Below are 21,671 nucleotides of genomic sequence, written 5' to 3' on the forward strand. Positions count from 1 at the left end.
ACAGTAAAAATAACTGGATAGTAATCAAGTGTAAGAGGGAACAATTCTTACATTTTCACTGAATATTTAATAATCATGTCACTTGTAAGGCTGGATTTAATAGCGACGGCATTGGCCCCCCTCGACTGGCCAGAAAGCCAGGGCCAACCCTGCCACGCCATTTCCAAGAGCCCTGATGGAATTCAATGGCAATTCAATTGCCCGCTGTCTGGGCTTCCAACCCTTTAAAGGCAAAGATTCTGCCTCCAAGAGTTGCCTGCTAATTGGAGGGCCAGCAGCTCATTAGTGCCAGCATGCCATGGGGTAGAGGTGGCCACTGTGGGATTGCGACCAAGCCCAGACCACCCAGCATGGAGGTGGCCCTGGACTGCAGCTGTGTTTCATTCCAAAAAGTCCCACAATCAGGCAGGCCTCAGTTAAGGGGTTGGGGTGAGTTTGATCAGAAGGACCCCACCAAGCCCACAGGCAGCCCATCAGCTTTTACTAGGCAGCCTCCCCACATGGTGTACCCCTGGGTTGGCATACGGGGCCCTTACCTGGCCATTAATCGGTCACTTAAGAGCCGATTGGGCTGCGGGCAGGAAGACCATCCTCAACTCTCCCTGCCCTGACTATATTGGGTGAGAAGAGGAGGGGGTGGAAGTGAGTCAAGGAGCAATGGGCACTCCAACTTGTGCCTTCTCTCCTGATTTTACACCTCTAACCACCCCCCCAAACCACCCCCACCCCACCCCACTGCCTCCCAGGCGGCTCCCAAAGAGGAAATTAAATTCCACCTGTACTGTGTCTGATATTACCTGGCTGAACTTAGCTAACTCAGCAGAGGCCAGGAATCAAAAGTGGGATGTTCCTAGTCTGTCTGGCTCAGGCAACAATTGCCTTTAACCGGCTCAGTCATGGCAACAGCCTCTTGCAACATTGGTAACGTAACACATTATTTAAAAGATGGATGCTTTGGCTTCCTTTTTGATGTAATTACAAGGTCGATGATACCACTGCATCATTACACATATCTGCATAAGCATTTCAGTTCCTCTTCCAGGTCCTGGTTACTTAAAAGGGGTATTATGGTGAGAGCATCAATAAATTTGCACCTGCCTCCCCCAGCAAAAGTTTCAGTCTAATTTGTACTACGTAGAAAAGGTGTTGGGTCAGATGGAAGTAGCGGGTTAGCATTGCAGACAGTTAGCCGAGGCTATCATTGAACACCTCCTAAAGAACAGCAACAGGAATTGTGGAAAGCTGGGAACATACTCAACTATTCGAATAGAATCCTGGAATCATACACCGCAGAGGCCATTCGTCCAGTCATGCCAATACCAGCTCTTTGAATGGGCTGCGCAAATTAGTCCCAAACCTCTTTTAAATGTCTCTTTGAGCTCTGGTTTGGTCTCAGAAGGTGACAACTCTGAAGTGGAAGTCAAGCCACAACCAATGTGTATTTGGATTTTACCAAAACCAACCAACACAGGCTGACCTGAACCAAACCAGCCAAACACAGAGGACAGCAGAATTAATGTTTGTCACAGCTCTAAACACAGCTCAGTACCATTACTTCTATAAAACCCTATCGGGCCTCAGACTCATAAAGTAGAATTTTCACAGAATATCACAAGCTGCAGAATGGAAGGAGGCCATTTGACCTCTGTGCCTTCTTCTGTCACCCCATTTCTCCCATTACTTCAGCTGTGGCTCTAAGATAGGCACTCTCACCTTGAGTCAGCTGGTTATGGCTTCAAGCCCCATTCCAGACATGTGAGCACAAAAATCTAGGCAGACACATCATTGCACTACTAGAGAATGTAACACTGTAGGAGGTAAAAACAAAAAACTACTGCGGATGCTGGAAATCCAAAACAAAAACAGAATTACCTGGAAAAACTCAGCAGGTCTGGCAGCATCGGTGGAGAAGAAAAGAGTCGACGTTTCGAGTCCTCATGAGCCTTCAACAGAACTGAAGTATAGTTAGGAGAGAGGTGAAATATAAGCTGGTTTAAGGTCGGGGGGGGGGGGGAGAGAGAAGTTGAGGGGGTGGGGGGGTGGTTGTAGGGACAAGCAAGCAGTGATAGGAGCAGATAATCATAAGATGTCACAGACAAAAGGATCAAAGAGGTGTTGAAGGTGGTGATATTATCCAAGAAAATGTGCTAATTAAGAATGGATGGCAGGACACTCAAGGTACAGCTCTAGTGGGGGTGGGGTGGAAAGACTGACAAGGTATTAGTTGTAGATTTTAAAATAATGGAAATAGGTGGGAAAAGAAAAATCTATATAAATTATTGGAAAAAACAAAAGGAAGGGGGAAGAAACGGGGTGGGGATGGGGGGAGGGAGTTTAAGATCTAAAGTTGTTGAATTCAATATTCAGTCCGGAGGTGTTGTCTTAGAAATAAGGAATAGGAGCAGGAGTATCCATATGGTCCGCCTTTGGATCAGGCATTAAGCAGAGGCCCTATCTGCCCTTTTAGGTGAACGTGAAAGATCCCCTGGCTCTATTGTTAAGAGCAGAAAAGGCCTCCCTGGCCAATAATTATCTCACAACCAACGATGCTAAAATAACAGGCTACTTGGGCACTACCACTGCTATTTGTGTGAACCTGGTCTGTGCAAATTGACTCCCTTACCAAATCAGTGACTGCACTTCAAAAGTAATTGAATAGGTGTAAAGCACTTTGGGACAACTTGCGTTTATGAAAGGTGCTACATCTTCCTTTATTCTTTTTTTTTCCCCAAATACTTACCGCTTCCCTTTAAATAGTCTTTGTCTCACTAATCATTTGTGGTGAAACATCCCATGGTCTCATAGCACTTAGTTGCCTCACCCTTCTTCTGGCAAAAATTCTCGGTCTCTGGTCTTGTGTTCTCCATTTTCTCTATACAATCGCTGGAAACAATCGCTCACTGTTTGCCACAGTAACATTCCCAAACTTCACCCACCCTTCTGCCATATGTTCCTCTCTCAATGTCACTGATATTCACTACATTGCTGCTGCTCTCAGGTTCACAAAAAATTTTTGTCTCCATCCCTGCTGCATTCTGCAATCTCCATCACTTCCCCCAAACTGAGCCCAAATCCCCCCAACCTCAAATCCTACTTACCCTATAGACCCCATTCCCCAATGTAATACTCTCCCAATCTTCTGTATCCTATTCCCCTACCTCCCTGAGGCCTCATCTCTGACTTCCATTCCCCAGTCTCCATTCGTCACCCTACTACCAATCACCACCCTCCCCCCGCTCCTCCAACGCCCATTTTCCCCCTCCATCTGATTCACAAGGAGACCAGGCCCCTCCAATGCCTGATCACTGTCTTTCCACCCCCAAACAGCCCCCTCCTCTGAGCTCCATTCCCCTTCCCACAAGTCATTGTTTGCCATCTTTCAACCTAGTCCCACACATTTCCAACTTCAACACACACACCCCCACATACCACACCAAACTCCCAGCTACTTCTTCACCAGCGGTCCCATTTCTGGTACCCTCCAAGCAGCAGTCAGTTCTTTGAGACTGATGGGGGTGGGTGGAAGGTGGAGAGGCAGTGGTGCCATCACTAAGCAGAGGTCTCCCTCCAATGGCAGCCAGCCATATCTCTGCGGTGGCAGCCAGTGAAGCTACAAAGCAGGACGGGCATCTATGGAAGCAAGAAATTCAACCACAGCACCTTGGAAAATTTATGGCACCGAAAGAGGCCATCCAGCCCATCATGTCTGACCCAGCTATAAAAAGAGAAAAAAGAAGCTAGCCACTCATTTTTAATCCCACTTTCCAGCAACTGGTCCAGGTTGCAGGCTACAGCACTTCAGATGCAGATCCAGGTACCTTTCAAATGAATTGAGCATTTCAGCCTCAACCACCAATTTAGGCAGTGAATTCCATACACCCACCACCCTCTGGGTGAAAAAGTTTTTCCTCATGTCCTCTCTAATCCTTCTACCAATCATCTTAAATCTATTCCCCTTGGTAATTGGCCCCCTCAGCTAGGGGAAACAGGTCTTTCTTGTCCACCCTATCTAGGCTCCTCATAATTTTGTACATCTCACTTAGGTTACCCCTCAGCTTCCTCTGTTCTAAGGAAAACAACCCTAGTCTATCCAATCTTTCCTCATAGCTGCAATTTTCAAGCCCTGGCAACATTCTTGTGAATCTCCTCTGAACTCTCTCCAGAGCAATTATGTTATCCCTATAATGTGTGACCAGTACAGTACACAAAATTCCAACTGTGGCCTAACCAGCACTTTATCCAGTTCCAACATTACATCCCTGCTTTTGTATTCAATACCTTGTCCAATGAAGGAAAGCATTCCATTTCTATACCACCTTATCCATCTGGCCTGCCACCTTCAGGGACCTGTGGACATGCATTCCAAGGTCTCTCACTTCCTCAACCCCTCTCAATATCTTCCCATTTATTGAGTATTCCCTTGCTCTGTTTGCCCACCCCAAATGCATTACCTCAGACTTCTCTGGATTGAATTCTATTTGCCACTTTTCTGCCCACTCAACCAAACATTGATATAATTCTGCAGACAACAGCTATCCTCTTCATTATCAACATCAGCAAATTTCCCAATCACGCCTCCCAAATATAAGTCCAAATCATTAATATATACTACAAACAACAAGGGCCCAACACTGAGCACTGTGGAACACCACTGAAAACCGCTTTCCATTTGCAAAAACATCAATCGGCCATTACCCTTTGTTTCCTGTCACTGAGTCAATTTTGGATCCAATGCATCACCTTCCCCTGTATCCCATGGGATCTCACTTTTCTGACCAGTCTGCCATGTGGGAACTAGTCAAATGCTAAAATCCATGTAGACAACATCCACTGCACGACCCTCATCAATCCTATTTGTTACTTTCTCAAAAAATTCTATTACGTTATTAAGACACAATCTTCCCCTAACAAAATCCCGCTGATTGTCCTTGATCAATCCGTGCCTTTCAGACTGACTAGCCTATGATTTTCTGGCCTATCCCTCACACCCTTTTTAAATATTGGTACAACATTCACAGACCTCCAATCCTCCGGTACCTCTCCTGTATCAAGTGAGGATTGGAAAATGATGCTCAGAGCATCCGCTATTTCCTTCCTGGCTTCCTTTAACAACCTGGGATACAATGCATCCACCTTTAAGGATGCCAGTCCCTTCAGTACTTCCTCTCTCATTACATTTATTGTATTTAATATTTTGCACTCTTCCTCTTTAACAGAGACAAAGTACTCATTGAAAACCTTGCCCACATCTTCAGCATCAACACACAAGTTACCATGTACATCTTGAATAGGCCCCACCCTTTCCTTAGTTATCCTCTTAAAGTGTTCTTAAAGTATTGGTAAAACTTTACCTGCCAACATTTTTTCATATCTTCTCTTTGCTTTCCTAATTTCCATTTTTAATTCACCCCTGTACTTTCTATACTCCTCTAGGCTTTCTACAGTATTAAGCTTTTTGTGACTATCATAAGCTTTCTTTTTCTGCTTTATTTTACCCCGTATATTATTTTACCCTGGATAACCAGGGGGACTCTAGATTTGGCAGTACCACCCTTTATCTTTGTGGGAACATGTCTACACTGTGCCCGTAGAATCTCGCTTTTGAATACCTCACGCTAATTTGACACTGTTTTCCCTTCTAGTAGCTGTATCCAGTCCATTTTCACCAGTTCATCTCTCAGCTTTGTAAAATTTGTCTTCCACCCCCGCCCCCCAATTTAGAACTTTTACTCAATCTTTGTCCTTTTCCATAATGATGCTAAATTTAACTGTATTATGGTCACTATCTCCAAAATAGTCACCCACTGCTACTTCATCCACTTTGTCCAGCTTCATTTCCTAAGACTAAATCTAGAACTGCGCCCCCACTCGTTCAGCCTGTTACGTGCTGGCTGAAAAAGTTCTCTTAAATGCAATTCAAGAATTTTGTACCCTCTGTGCTCTTCACACTGTTTGTATCCCAATTGATATTAGAGGAGTTAAGTCTCCAACTATTACTGCCCTATTGTTTTTGCACTCAGAAATTTGCCTACGTATTTGCTCTTCTAAGTCCCTTCCACTATTTGGGGGTCTATTGCACACTCCCTGAAACGTGGCTGCCCCTTTTTTATTTCTATGCTCAACCCTTGTGGCCTCACTTGGTATATCATCCCTTCTCACAGCTGTAATTGTTTCTTTAACCAATAATGCTACAGCCCCACCTTTGTTATCCCCTCTCTATCCTGCCTGAAAACTCTATATCCAGGGATGTTGAGCTGCCATTTTTGACCCTATTTAAGCCAAGTTTCCATGATAGCAATTATATCATGCTGCCATGTATCTATCTGTACCCTCAGCTCCTCGTCTTTATTTGCTATACTGCTTGCATTTACCTTTTAACACTGCCAAATTCTGTTGCTTTACACTTTTTAACCCATGCTTCTTCTGCCTTTCGGAGTCACTCACTTTTTCTCCATCTCCCGCTCCCTGCTCTGAATTTGCCCTCAGGTTCCCAGCCCCCTACCAATCCAATTTAAATCCTCACTAACAGCACCAGCAAACCTCCCTGCAAGGATATTCGTCCCAGTCCTGTTCAGGTGTAGACCGTCCAGCTTACACAGCTCCCACCTTCCCCAGAACCGGTCCCAATGCCTCAGAAATCTGATGCCATCCCTCCTACACCAACTTTCCAGCCACATGTACAGTCAGTCTATTCTCCTACTTCTATACTTACTTGCACGTGGGACTGGGAATAATCCTGAGATTACTGCTTTAGAGGTCCTGCTTTTCAATCTCCTTCCTAGCTCCCTGGTATCTGCTTTCATGACCTCATCCCCTTTCCTACCTAAATCATTGGTACCAACATGGACGACGACATCTGGCTATTCACCCTCCCCAGAAGAATGTCCTGCAGCCGCTCTATGACATCCTTGACCCTGGCACCAGGGAGGCAACATACCATCCTGGAGCCACAGAAACACCTGTCTCTTCCTCTAATAAACAAATACCCTATCAATACTGCTCTTCCCCTCTTCTTCCTCCCCTCCTGTACAGCAGAGCTGCCCATGGTGCCACAAACCTGGCTCTCACTGCACTTCCCCTGTATCCAAAATGGAAAACTGACTGGTGCGGGGACCCCAGGGGACTCCTGTACTACCTGCCTAATTTTCTTGGACTGCCTGGCGGCCACCCATTCACCTTCTGCCTCCAGGCTCCTAAGCTGCCATGTGACCACCTCTCTGAACGTGCTATCCATGGACGCGCCACAGTGACTCCAGCCGCCGCTGAAGCTCTGAAACCCGGAGCTCAAGGTTCTGCAACTGGTGACACTTCCTACACATGTGGGCATCTAGGACACTGGTAGGGTCCACCACGTCCCACATATTACAGGACACACATTCCACACGACCGAGCTGTCCTGCCATTGCTTCAATTCACTTCCCTTATGTTAACTTTATTTTAATTTGGTTTACTTATACTATTTTAATTTACCCAGCCTTGACTTAACTTTACTTCCCTATTGCTTGTGCTTCTTACTGAAATCTAAGTAGCTCCTTCTTTTAAGAAGACTGTGCTTTTCTAATTTTCAGCTTCTTGAAGACCCTCCCGAACAGCAGCTTCTCACCAATTGATGAACGTGTGTTCCTCCTGTGACGTCACTCTTGCATGTTTTCAAAACTCAGCCCTCTCGTGCAGCTTTTCAACTCCAGTTCTCCGGTAGGCTGAGAAAGATAGAAAGAAAAATAAAAGAGCACCTCCCTCCCCTCCTCACCAAACTCGGAGCAATCCCATTCTGTAACAGTGCATTCCGTCTTTAAAGGTTAAAATCCTCCTGGACTGTTAGCGCCAATACTTGGGACATTCCTGCCCCAATCCAGAGCAATCCCGGACAATCCAAAAGGGTTTGTAACCCTAGGTATTGGATGGAGATAAACAATCCATATTCATGTCAAGATTCTGCAGCAAGTGAACAACCAAGGTTCCACTCTAGGAGAAAAGTATTTTAATCTGCCACATTACACAGTTCTACTTGAAAAACAAGTACCGGTGAAGAAGAGGTGGGGTTCATAACATTTACTGACAGAATTTAATCAAAATAAGAAAACACTGATGCTTGTCAGTGTGCTAAGTACAGAAAATAGGAGACCTAACCCTTGTAACACTAATCTAGAGCATCTATACTATGGTCCTGCTATAAATCATGGTTGAAATCTAAACCATGCTTCATAATAAACGGTGCAACTATACTTGCAAACTTGTGCATTCATATCATCACATGCAAAGTAACTTGAATTCAAGCCAATAATCTCAGTCTAAACTGTCTGTCGTGGTTTTCTCACTAGAAGCACTTCTATTGAATCTCAGACTACCCTTCTCTTGTCGGTGACTATACTAAATTCATCTAATCTCCTGGGCAAAGGTTCCAGAGATCTCCAATCTCAGAATATGCATTAACCTGGGCTATTGTGGTGGTACCTAGAAAGAATTTACATTTTTGTAGCACCCTGTCATGTTTCTTATGATGTCCCAAAGTGCTCTGTGTGCAATAAAGTGCTTCAAAAGGCATTCACTGCTGTTATGTAGTCAAACATGGCCACCAATTTGCACACATCAAGCAATGAGAAAAACAAAAATTGATCTATTTTGGTGGTATTGATTGACGGCAAAACATAAAAATATCTAAAGGAAGAGAAGGTCATTCAGTCCTTCAAACCCCTTTCCCATTCTACAGAATGAATGATCATTCTATAACACACTTCCCCCTCATGCTGCTCATTGATCACCTATTTTAGGGAACACTAAGTTCCTGCCCTGATGTACCTGCAAAAAAAATGTTGGCAAAGCATCAAGAGAACCCTCCTGCTCTTCTTTCAATAGTACTACGGTATCTCTCACCACTTGAACAAGCAGACACCATCTTATCTGAAAGACAGCAACTATGACAATGCAACACTCCCTTATATTGCATTGAGGTGTCAATCTAGCTTACATGGTTAAATTCTTGAGTGGAATTGAACTAAACTGACAGTTGCAGGAGTTGACTGTTTGTTGTGACACACTACCAGCAAAAACACAGAAAATAGTGCACCAAACATACGAATTAGGAGTAGGCCACTCGGCCCCTCGTGCGTGTTCTGCCATTCAGTAAGATCAGGGCTGATCTGAATGCAACCTCAACTCAACATTCCTGCCTACTCCCAATAACCTTTCACCCCCTTGTTAATCAAGAAGCTATCTAGCTCTGCCTTAAAAATATTCAAAGACTCTGCTTCCACCACCTTTTCAGGAAGAGAGTTCCAAAGACTCATGAACCTCTGAGGGAAAAGAATTCTCCTCATTTCTGTCTTAAATGAGTGACCCCTTATTTTTAAATAGCGACCCCTAGTTCTAGATTCTCCCAAAAGAGGAAACATCCTCTCCACGTCCACCCTGTCAAGACCCTTCAGGGTCATAAAGGTTTCGATCACCTCTTATTCTTGTAAACACCAGTGGATACAAACTTAGCTTATCCAACTTTTCCTCACAAGACAGCCCACCTATTCCTGGTATTAGTCTACTAAACCTTCTCTGAACTGCTTCTAATGCAGTTACATCTTTCCTTAAATAAGGAGACCAATTCTGTACACAGTACTCCAGATGTGGGCTCACCAGTGCCCTGTACACCTCCAGCATAACCACTCTACTTTTGTAATCAATTCCCCTCACAATAAATGATAATATTCTATTAGCTTTCCTAATTACTTACTGTGCCTGCATACTAGCCTTTCGTGATTCATGCACGAGGACACCCCAGATCCCTCTGAATCTCAGAGCTTTGCAATCTCTCACCATTTTGATAATATGCTTTTTTTATTCTTCCTGCCAAAATGGTCAATTTGCCCACAATATACTCCATTTGTCAGATCTTTTCCCACTCACTTAACCTATCTATGTCCCTTTGTGGCCTCCTTACCACAGGCGGACCCAAGCATAAAATAATACTTCCCACCTCAGGCGTACAACCATAGTGTAACTAAAATTATTACCAAAGCAAAATAAAGCACTCCTGTGTTTCTTCTTATTTCAAAGAATGTGTTCCTTGGGATTCACAGAACTTGAGTTTGAAGTGACTTTGATAGTCATCTCAATGCTCCAATGTGTTACAACCTTGTCACAAGGTCCTGACATAGTTTTGTCTCCTATGTATTAATTCAGTTGTGCGGTGTCACTAACAATAGCATAGCATCAGTGCCAATTGCTACAAGCAAATAGCTGAGATTCAAGCACACCTTACGGTGCACACCCATCAGAGTCATTGTTCTGACATGAAACTGCAGAGTGACACCCCTTCAATACCACACCTACTTGATCTATAAATTCACAACAGAAGGGCATACAATGATTGTATTTCTCTCTTAGTTTTTCATCAAAATAATAGTGTGGCCTCAGGAGGACTTTGTCTACCATTGAGTTACTCTCCAGCTTCACTTTTCTTAATTAGCACACAAAAAATTCTCAATTTTGATGTTTAAAACTACATTGCAAGGTCAAAGATAGAGGGGAAAAAAATTACAAAACCATCTTTGTTTCTCATTATGCATTGAAGCACCCTCATCCTGGTCAGCTGCCAGCAGTTACATACCCTTTTTATTCTACCCCATCTCCCATGGGCGCTTTTTGGTACCTCCCTCAATATGTCAGAAGAAAATGTTTCTAGTTAGATTTTGGTTGTGTTGATTTGTTATAACTATACAGTTAAGGTGCAGTACATTATTCAACCCTTCTGACTCCAATATATTCCCCTCTCCCCACTCCAACTTTTTCCCCTTTTCTATCATACTCACCACCAAGCTGTGACTTGTACCACAGTAAAGCTCCACTGGTAACAGAATCCTTCAGTGCCTCGCTCAATAAAACCTGTCCGTCTTATATTAGTCTGAACGGCGAGTTCCATTTGTCTTCTTGGCCATGGGGTGACAGCTGAACTTAAACCTGTCCTGACCCACTTGTTTTAAAAGCAATCAGAAGTGGGAAATCCAGCAGTCAAATAAATCACCATTATTGTCAGTTCAGTTGACTTCAGCCAAAAATGGGAACAAACTTGGGACCTTGTTCTTATGTTTCAGTACATAATGCACCTATCTACTGAGCCACTGTTGAAGTCACCTCTCCCATGCATCGTTTCCCTCATCGGCCCTATTCTCCACCACATCAGCTGTGGCTCAGTGCTAGCACTCAGAAGGTGGTGGGTTCTCCAGAAACAGCAGCATAAAACCTCGACTGACAACCCAGCTCAGTACCGAGGGGTGCTACGCTGTCAGAGGTGTCATTGAGACATCTGCCCTTTCGGATTGGTGTAAAAGAGCCCAATTCTCCCGGATGTTCCTGCAAACATTTATCCCTCAACCAACATTACTAAAACAGATGACCTGGTCATTTATTTCACACTGTATGTGGGAACTTGATGCATGCAAATTGGCTGCCACATTTCCTACATTACAATAGTGTCCACACTTCCAAAATACTTTGTTGGCTGAAAAATGCTTTCCATCATGAAAGGCACTGTATAAGTTCACATCTTTATTTCTTTGACCACATAGAGAACACTTGACAGAATTCGAAATTTTATTAAAAAATACATAAAATTATGAGCATAAAGGTATCCATGAGGTATCCACTCCTGACTCACTGTTCCTTCAAGAAAGTTCTAATGCATATCACACAACATATGGTCTCCAAACCCAACAGATTGATGGGTTCTACCAGTTTAAGATTTGTTTTCAAAGACTGATACAACAATATAGTTCTTTACTCCCCTCCCCCCAAAACCAACAAGGGCTTGCCATCACCGTGCACTGACATAATTCCAGCTAAGCACAATGCTGGGATATGGGAAATTTTCATGTTTGCATAGCAAGTTGCTTGTAGTACAATTACAGAATCTGCCATTCCAAACTGAGTTGTTACTGGAAAAAGTATTTTCAGCCACAGTCACAGAGCTAATAATCTGAAGTCACTGTTTATCTGCATTAAAAAAAATCAAATTAACCAATCATTTGAATTAAGACAAAGTAAAACTACAAACTGGAAATTTAATTCCCAAAAAATTGAATTATTAGATCATCTTAGTTAGGAGTAGCAGCCCAAATATAGAATTTATATGAACTATTATTGGTTGCACGCTTATCAGACAGGGTTCAAAATACATAGGGCAACGGACGGATTTGCCCTCGAAAGCTTCCCAAAAGCATGAGAATATTCAATCATGGGGGTGACCAATGAAAGAAAAAAGTCGGCCCCTACGTGGACGTGACGGAATCTGTGAGGGGCGGGGGGGGTGCAGTAATGGGTAGTGAAGCGCCACATTAGCATCAAAAGTAAAGCCACCAACACCCTACTGAAACACATCTAGGAATCAGATAGATCCAGATTATCTAATTGCACTGGTTAGAGGTACAGGATGTGGAGACAGATGTGAGTTAGATTGCGTTTTTGTCTCTCATTAGCACTTGGGCCACCCCTCTTGCCTAGGGGTTGGTGTGTTTGCCAGCTGTCAATCACTAACAGCGAGAGCAGCTCTGTTGCAGTCGAGTGTCTGATAGCAGCGCCCCCACGTGTCTCCTGGGCTGCTATCTCCACTCTTAATGTTTACCGTATAAACATTGTCAATCCTTTTCTTTCCCCCTCCCCCTAAACCCCTCTCTCCCAACCCACTTTCATTTTTTATACATATTTTAAAAGAATATTGGCCATTGTATCTTTACCTCAGCTTAACGCTGATCTTATTTTTCCCCCCTCATTTGAGTTTCCAGAATAAAGAGGTTTTTTTTTGAACATATAAATATCCATGATCAACTGGAGAGTTTATGTGTGGGAGCGATGTCCCAGTAAGTTGAGCTTCTGTTGATGCCGCCACCTCCCCATCTCTCGACTGACTGTAACTTGCTTAATATTTCTTAATTTCTCTCTATCCAATTTAAACTCACATTTTATAAGAAAAACATATACTAAAAAAGGTCTAATTTATCATTTCCCAGGGTAGTCAAGTAGTCTAACAGTTGTGGGTTGATCCCCTCCACGTCAATGCCGAAAGACACTGAAGACAAAATTAGACTCTGTTCCAGTTTTTTAAGCATTGACAAGTTTGTGTAATTGCAAGTGGGTAAAAAAAAAATCGTTTTGGAAACGGAGTATGTGAGATTTCTTTATAATAAATTAACAAAAACATCTTATTTATAAATTCCAAGTTAAAAAATATAATTATTACATTTAATTACACACAGTCTTTGGTATTTGTGCTACCTTATCTACCTAAAGAAGGAAACATTTTTTTTAAAATCAGCACAAACACAGAAGGTCATGTTACTACTTGACTGCATCACCTGGGAAAGGAGTTAGTGATAATGAAAAAGGAACCCCTGAAAGCCAGAAAGTAGCCCTTGAGAAAATCTCGAAGAGCCCTCGAAAAGAAATTATTTTGACCCCAGTTATCAGATAGTGGTAGCAGTGCTGGGAGTAATTTAAGGTGTTGAATAATGTATCATATAAGAAGAATATTGCACAACATTGACAGTGTATTGGTCTAAATCCAATTTTTATTACCATTAATCAATATCAATATACTAATTAAGTATGTCACACCATTGCCTGAACTGAGATAGAGTTGCTGAACTGTGATACTGTATTTGATGAGCTCAGTGTGAATGCAGCATGGCTGCCTTGTTTTATTGCCATGGAGTGATAGGGGGAAAAACTGTTTTTTTATCTCTGTTATCCATCTGAAAGAGACCAAAGGCTATTTATGAACTCGTCGCTTACTACATCCAAACATTAGGAGATGGCAAGAAATTTTTGAAACTGTTTGAATTTTGGTTGAATACAAATGCCCAGTTGCAACGATGAAACTGTACAGCTCTCCAGTTAAGCTGCATCGAGTCACTATTTTGTCTTTTTCTGGTTGCTTGCCACCCTGCAGATAATAATGAGGGCAGAAATAAGGCTAATACCAATGCTGTAGTAGGGCTTCTCAGCCTAAAATATTCCCACAGAAAATCTTATATGGGTGTACACATATAGACATGCAAGGGTATATACATATATGCATATATAGAATACATACATACATACACACATGTACAAATATAAATGCAAATACACATTTGTACACAGAAACATGTATGCATTTTCACATATACATGTCCATAAACAAATATAAGTACAAACACATGTATAAAGCCACATTCACATGTAAAAGTATATATATATCTATCTCAATCATACACACATGTAGACATGCATATATTTTCATGTATGCAAAGACATATATACAAGAATGCATGCACATGCACCCATACAAATACACACTATATTTACATCTACACACAAACGATGTATCCATACATAAATGCATGTTCACATATACATTCGTACCACGTATACATGCACATATACAGACATTTGGAGGCAAGTGTATGTAAATGCACACACATAATAATGCATATAAGTGCATATACATAAACACGCGTGCAAAAAACACAATTATATGTATATGCGTGTATATGTAAAATATATAATACATATTGCATTATGTACACATATAAGCATAGGCTCAAACTGACAGGGTAATGGTCAACATATATTTAGTTAAACAATCACGGGCCAATATATTGCGTGTGAGCAAGATCGAAACGGACGACGTAAATATTAAAGGCATGATTTGATGCACGGTACGTGGTCTGAATGATATCATAGACACGGTAGGACACCACTCATGATGCTATGAATATATGTTATGTGGAACTTCCATCTTTTTTGTCAGCCCTTGTTCTTGAATTTCAGGCACAAAAGAATAAAAATACCAGGTGATGGAGAAAAAAAAAATCTAAATCACACAGCGAGACGCTGCTGATATCTAACCTCAATCTTTTTCCTGTGGAAAGCTCACTGGGTCCCTCTACATTTCTCAATCCAGGTGCTTTAAACGCATAACTTTTTTTTAAAAAAAAATAAAAGCAGATGCCAGGTCTGACTGTGTGATGAAACATGACTTTACTCAAACTGTTTCACCGACTTGTTTTTGCCACCCTTCTCTATCTGTGCTTTCCAATTCTGCGTGTATCACTGGAGCTGGGAGTTGCAAACAGACGAACAGATTAAAAGTCGAATCGCTGCAGAGTAGAGTGCAGCCTTGCTCTTTATCAGTTCCAGTGTGCTGATACTGTGTCATTCGCCTACATTGTAGCCGTCCAGTTGCTCCCGGTGTAACACTTCAACCCGCAGCACAACAAACAACGCCACTGACTGCAAACACAGCCAGCTCCAGGTTACATTGAATTCATCAATCGAGGCAGTGCATGCTGCTGTTCCCAAATCATTAAAACATCTGCCCAGACTGACACCACAAATTTTGCAAAGTGAAAACTTCATTCATTCATTCATCTTCCATGTTTCACATTGTGTCAACTTATAATTAATGGCATAGATACAATTTGTCCTGTTAACACGTGGTAGAAATTACTCTCTATCTATATATATATATGTTAAATCACCATGCCTCCTACCTGTTTCCAGAGATCTGCAGTCTCCTTCCAAAGGGAAGATTTGTTGTCTCCTTTTATTATCTCTCCCTTAGTTGGTTAATGTTCCTGTTGCCATGGTTATTTTCGCAGAATATAGAATTTTTCACATGTTGCCTCCTCCAGAATCAGTCTCTCTTTTCTCTCCCTCTCTCTCTCTCTGTGTGTGTTGCTGATATCCTGACTCTGGCTCTCTGGGTACTGAAGATTGTTGTGAAGGAAATCTCTTCTGGGCTGCTGACGTCACGTCAGTCACAGCAACAACTAAAACCCAGCAACCAAAATAATGAGAAAGTGAAGAGAGCGCGGCCAACTGCACCAGCACCCGGAGTTCCTCTCGTCCTGACCGGCTGACTGCGACTGCCAGGTGGGTCTGCCTTCCTTCTGGCCCACTGGCAACAAGACGCCCGCAAATTGGTCAGCTTTGCTCAAAATACCAAGCGCACCAAGAGCCAGAGCTGTGGCTTTCCCCATGTGTTTTCATTCGACTCATTAAGACTCCAGCGAACGGGGAAAGAGTTGCATTTATTTAGCCCTTTTCACATCCACAAGACCAAAGCTGGCCACAACCATCGAAGTCTAGTCCCCGTCGCAATGTAGGAAACGTTACAGCCAATTTCCACACAGCAAACGCCCGCAAACAACAATGTACATTATGAACTAGGAGCAGGAGCCACTCGGCCCTTCAAGCCTGCTGCATCATTCAATAAGATCGTGGCTGATGTGATTGCAACCTCCCACCTACTCCCAATAAACTTTCACCCTCTTGTTAATCAAGAATCTATCTAGCTATGCCTTAAAAATATTCAAAGGCTTTGCTTCCACCGCTTTTTGAGGAAGAGAGTTCCAAAGATTCATGACCCTGTGAGAGAAAACATTTCTCCTCATCTCCATCTTAAATGAGCGACCCCTTATTTTTAAACTGTGACTTCTAGCTCTAGATTCTCCCACAAGAGGAAACATCCTCTCCACATCAACTCTGTCAGGACCCCTCAGGCTCTTAAAGGTTTCAATCAAGTCACCTCTTACTCTTCTAAACTCCAGTGGATACAAGCCTAACCTTTCCTCACAAGACAACCCACCCATTCCTGGTATTAGTCTCGTAAACCTTTGCTGAACTGCTTGTGATGCATTTACATCTTTCCTTAACTAAGGAGACCAATAATGTACACAGTACTCCAGATGTGGTTTCACCAGTACCCTGTACACCTGAAGCATGAACTCCCTACTTTTGTATTCAGTTTCCCTTGCAGTAAAGCATATCATTCTATTAGCTTTTCTAATTACTTGCTGTGCCTGCATACTAGCCTTTTGTGATTCATGCACTAGGACACCCAGATCTCTCTGAATCTCAGAGCTCTGCAACCTCTCACCATTTTGATAAAATGTTTTTTTATTCTTCCTGCCAAAACAGACAGTTTCACATTTGCCCATGTTATACTCTATTTGCCAGGTCTTTGCCCACTCACTTAACCTATCTATGTCCCTTTGTAGCCTCCTTACATCCCCTGCACAACTTACTTTCCTACCTATTGTGTTGTCAGCAAATTTAGCAACCATACCATTTGTCCCTTCAACCAAGCCAAATGACCAGATAATCTTTTTTTGTATTGCTGATTGAAGAATAAATATTGGCCAGGACACCAGGGAGAATTCCCAAGCTTTTCTTTCAAATAATTCCATGGGGCGCTTTTAGGTCCACCTGAGAGGGTGGATGGGCATTAACTTAATAATTCATCCAAAAGATGGCCTTTCTAGCAGTGCTCAGTACTGCACGAGTGTTAGCCTACGTTATTATGTTCAAGTCATGAGGTGGGATTTGAACTCACAACCCAAGAGCACTCCCAAACTGATCCACAGTTGATAGCTGGAGTGAATGACTACCTAAACATGCATGTTAAATGCTGCTGAGAGGGCAAAATGCTGGCTCACATTGAAACCTCATCCACCATCACTGTAGCAGATCATCTGATCATTTATCTCTCTGCTGTTTGGATAATTTGCCTGCCATGTTTCCTCACTATAGTGACTACAAAAATACATTATTGGTTCTGAACCACTGAATGTGCTCTGAGCATACTGAGGTCATGCAACGCGCTTTATAAGTACAAGTTCTCTCTTTTACTATAAAACTTTGGGAATCTGAAAAAGAAGTAAAATCTATTAGCACTACAGCAGGTCAGGCAACAATACCTGTGGAAAGCACAGCCAATCTTTGAGGTGCCTACCCTTCTTCCAAACATGCTAAATGGCTCCACTTTCTGCCAAGATAGAACAGAAACCATTGCGCAGCTACATTGTCTCCCTTAGCTGCAAAGCTCCAGATATGGTAATGGACTGCTGGCCATTGAGACATAATGACTACCCAATGGGGCATTCTCCCTCACCTGAGTTACAATATGAAAAATACTGATATTGAGTTGCCAAAACAGAAGAAGGGCAGTAGAATGGGCAACAAACAAAACTATTGTTTTATAAATATTGGTGTTGACAAGTCATTATCAATTGGATAGGGGTAGACTACATACACGATCATGTTCATATGCATTATCATTGGCGAACTAAGGGGAAACAGGCCAAGTATATGCAAACCCAGAGTTGAAATAACATTAATACCATCCGCATCAAGTGCAAAACAAGAGTTAACTGGTCAAACTGCCCAAGAGCAGAATTTTTCCCTCGTCGGGCGGGCAAGCAGGCTCAGGAGCGGCCATGAAACCGACCGCAGCCGGCGATCGAGCTCCAACTGCGATTTCATGCTGGCGAACCAATTAAGGCCCACCCAGCGTGAAACATGGTTCCGCACTGACTGGGAAGGGCCAAGCGTGGGCGGGGGCCTGTCGGCCGCCGGGTCCAATTGCGACCCAGCGGCCGGTTTAAAAACAGCCCAGGCAGCCCCTGGAAGGCTGCCACAGAAGGACGTTTATCTGCAGTTGTAAGAATGAAGTCAAGTGCGGCTGCAAATGCCAGGTGGGAGGGCAGGTCGGGTGGACACATAGGACCGCGTTTTTCTGATCAATGCCTCCCTGGCCTCCTGGAAGAGGTGACTGCCAGGAGGGACACCTTTGTCCCCAGAGATGGGAGGAGGAGGCCACCGCACCTTACAAAGAGGCCATGGGAGGAGGTGGCAGCCCTGGTGAACGAGGTTTCAATGTGAGCCAGCATTTTGCCCTCTCAGCAGCATTTAACATGCATGTTTAGGTAGTCATTTGCTCCAGCTATCAACTGTGGATCAGTTTGGGAGTGCTCTTGGGTTGTGAGTTCAAATCCCACCTCATGACTTGACCATAATAACGTAGGCTAACACTCGTGCAGTACTGAGCACTGCTAGAAAGGCCATCTTTTGGATGAAATATTAAGTTAATGCCCATCCACCCTCTCAGGTGGACCTAAAAGACCCCATGGAATTATTTGAAAGCGCACATGGGTGTATTGCCGGAAGCACTTCAATGACCTGCTGTGCTCAGGAAGGGTGAGTACCGTGTTGGCATGAGTCAGTGTGCAGAAGTGTTAAGGTATGACCATCCCCCCGTGGACAGTTGAGTGCCAACTGTCAATGACGCCGGAGCTGGCCAAAGAGGTGAGCCCTGGCTGCTCGGACTGAGTGCCTTGTGGCTCGAGGGTCACAACTCGGTTGTGTCCTGTAAGATGTTCCTCAGCTGGTGTTGGCCAGGCAGCAATGGCACTGCAGGTACAGAGTGGACTAATCAATGTCCCTCTGTCCTTTCAGGAGAAGATGAGCCATAACCAAGCCGAGAGGGTACATACAGGTGGAGGCCCGCCCAACCTGCTGTTGCTCTCCCGGTTCGAGCAGGACGCTCGAGAGCTGGCACACTCCCCGTGCAACTGGGCATGGATAGGCAGGGGTGCCAGATGAAGGTAAGAGTGCAGTGCACAGAGGTGAAAGTTTTGGATTGTGTAACCATTCTAGTGTAGTCTCTTCATTGATGGCAGCCTTGAACCTGGAGTCTTCATTGATCATTGAAAGATGATGGCACCATGATGCAGATCTCCATTGTCTCACCAGGGTACCTGGCATACACAGTGACAGTGTGATGACTTTGACTAAAGACATGCCCTTCTTTTCCCTTTTAGGTTCGCCAGCAGGCGTCCAATCTGCAGACACCGGAGGACCACTGGGCGTCATTTTCACCTGCATCACACCCGCTCTCTGAAGCAGGCACCAGCACAGGTACCAGCACCTCGGTGGGCATTAGAACAGTGGCTAGTACCTTGGTGCACATTGGTGAGGGCACTTCACAGTCGCTTGAGGTGCAGGTGGAGGCAGAGAGTGCCCAGGGCACCAGAAGTCGGAGGACTGCTGGGGACCAGGATGATGCTTAGTCGAAGGCTGATGATGAGCTGCTGGAGGCGTCTGTTAGGCTGCAGGTCCTGGATGTCCAGTGTCATGTGCAGGAGGATCTGGCGGAGATCCATGAGGGTCAGCATGCCATGGTCTCCATGATGGAGAAGTCCATGCAGAGCATGAGCACTGCGTTGACTGTCATGGGCGAGCACACTGCCTCCTCCATTGGGAGAGTGGCAACTCTCATGGAGAGGCAGCTCCAGGGACAGAATGGGAGGTTCCTGGGGTCGCTTTCGGACATGCAAGCCCTCAAACAGGCACTGATCTCAGCCCTCCAGAGTTCACTGTAATTTCTCTTCAGTATTCCAGTTATTCTCCGAATTATGAAATTTCATGGGTATCTTTCCATTAGCTGTTAGCTAAGTGATCTTCCAATTTTTCTTAAATACCTCACAGCTGTGGACTCTTGAGCTCCTTGTCCTGGCTTAGATTTACATAGACTGCTTTTCCCCATTTTTCCCCCAGTATAGCTCTGAACAAGCTAATTGTTCAACTGATTGCTCTCTGCCACAAGGCTAAGTGCCATTCACTGTGAGGATCACTGTAGCTTCAAGCTAGGCAAATCTTCCAGCTTCTTTTCCCTTCACCAATTGCAAACTAAACTCAAGACCCCACCCACATTCCATGCAATGAACAATAAAGTTTGTATTTTCTCAGTTTAAGGTGCAGGCCCAACTGACATTTATCTCCTTTTTGCTCCCTCAACTCAGTGAACTGCATCCTGCACAAGACCAAAACTGCAACTGTCTTCTGTGAGAAAAACCCAGATAAATTAAACAAAGGAACCTTCTAACCCCCACATCCTATCTCTATGACAATGTGACATACCTGGGATGATCCAAACAGAAATATAAATTATTTTTACCTTCAACACAACTCTATTTGAATAATTGATATCTATAATGGAGTTTTATGACCCCTTTCCCCAGAATTGCTAGCTTTTAGCTTCTTTTATTGAGATAATGATAGAAACCCTGGCTCCACCTAGAGGTCCAGAGATAGGGCTTTCATATTTCAGTGTTTACACTTCTAAACCTGACCTGTAAGATAAACAAAAGTTACTTTTTAGATGTAATCAACTCAAGCTTGTTTGATTTGTATTATATTAGATGCACACCACTTTTTTAAACAATCTTACATTTAACACCTTAATTCCTAAAACTTAAAGTTATATTCTAAAACATATGAATTATGAACTAGATATTCGCAACAATGCCTAGACCTACAATGAATACTATGTTTGTCTGGTCAGCTTTTAGGAAGAACAAGGAGAGGACTGATTTATCCATGGCAGTTGCCTATTCCAGAACTGAACACGAGACAAAATAAGGGATAATAGATTAATTACTGATTTTTTAAATCGCTGATGGAATTTGAATTGGAAATTTCAGTAATGAATGCTTTTAATGAATGCTTCGAAATCATAAAATACAGGAGACAGAAAACACAGTCTTTATAATTGCACTGCACTGATCTAAAGCCTGAGTCTTTCACGTTTGTACCATACACATTAACGTAGTCCGGGTCTAACAATTAACCCAAATTGCTGTAATCTGCTTAATGGAATGTACGTGGCATTTTTTGGCACAGTTTCCCTGTCACAGGTAATGAGATGTATTACAACAACAACATGCATTTATATAACATCTTTCACCTATTAAAGTTTGCTATGGTGCTTCAAAGGAGCGCTACCAACCAAATTTGACACCCAGCCGCATAAGGAGGTATAAGGGCAGATGACAATAACTTGGCCAAAGAGTTAGGTTTTAAGG

The 21,671-nt window shown here is 43.3% G+C and overlaps 1 protein-coding gene across 2 annotated transcripts in view; it reads right to left on the reverse strand.

Moving 5' to 3' along the window:
- Positions 1-15,736, reverse strand: part of fam135b (family with sequence similarity 135 member B) — a 471,310-nt gene extending 455,574 nt beyond the window's left edge. The window contains exon 1 of one of the 2 annotated variants that reach the window (XM_078540962.1): positions 15,519-15,736. The gene's annotated coding sequence lies outside the window, so the exon portion shown is untranslated. Of the gene's footprint in view, positions 1-7,603; positions 7,686-15,518 lie in introns of those variants that run through there. The other variant, XM_078540963.1, reaches the window with a different exon arrangement.
- Positions 15,737-21,671: the final 5,935 nt, after the last annotated feature.

Source organism: Cetorhinus maximus, chromosome 4 (assembly GCF_964194155.1).
Source record: "Cetorhinus maximus chromosome 4, sCetMax3.hap1.1, whole genome shotgun sequence".
Lineage (NCBI taxonomy): Eukaryota > Metazoa > Chordata > Chondrichthyes > Lamniformes > Cetorhinidae > Cetorhinus > Cetorhinus maximus.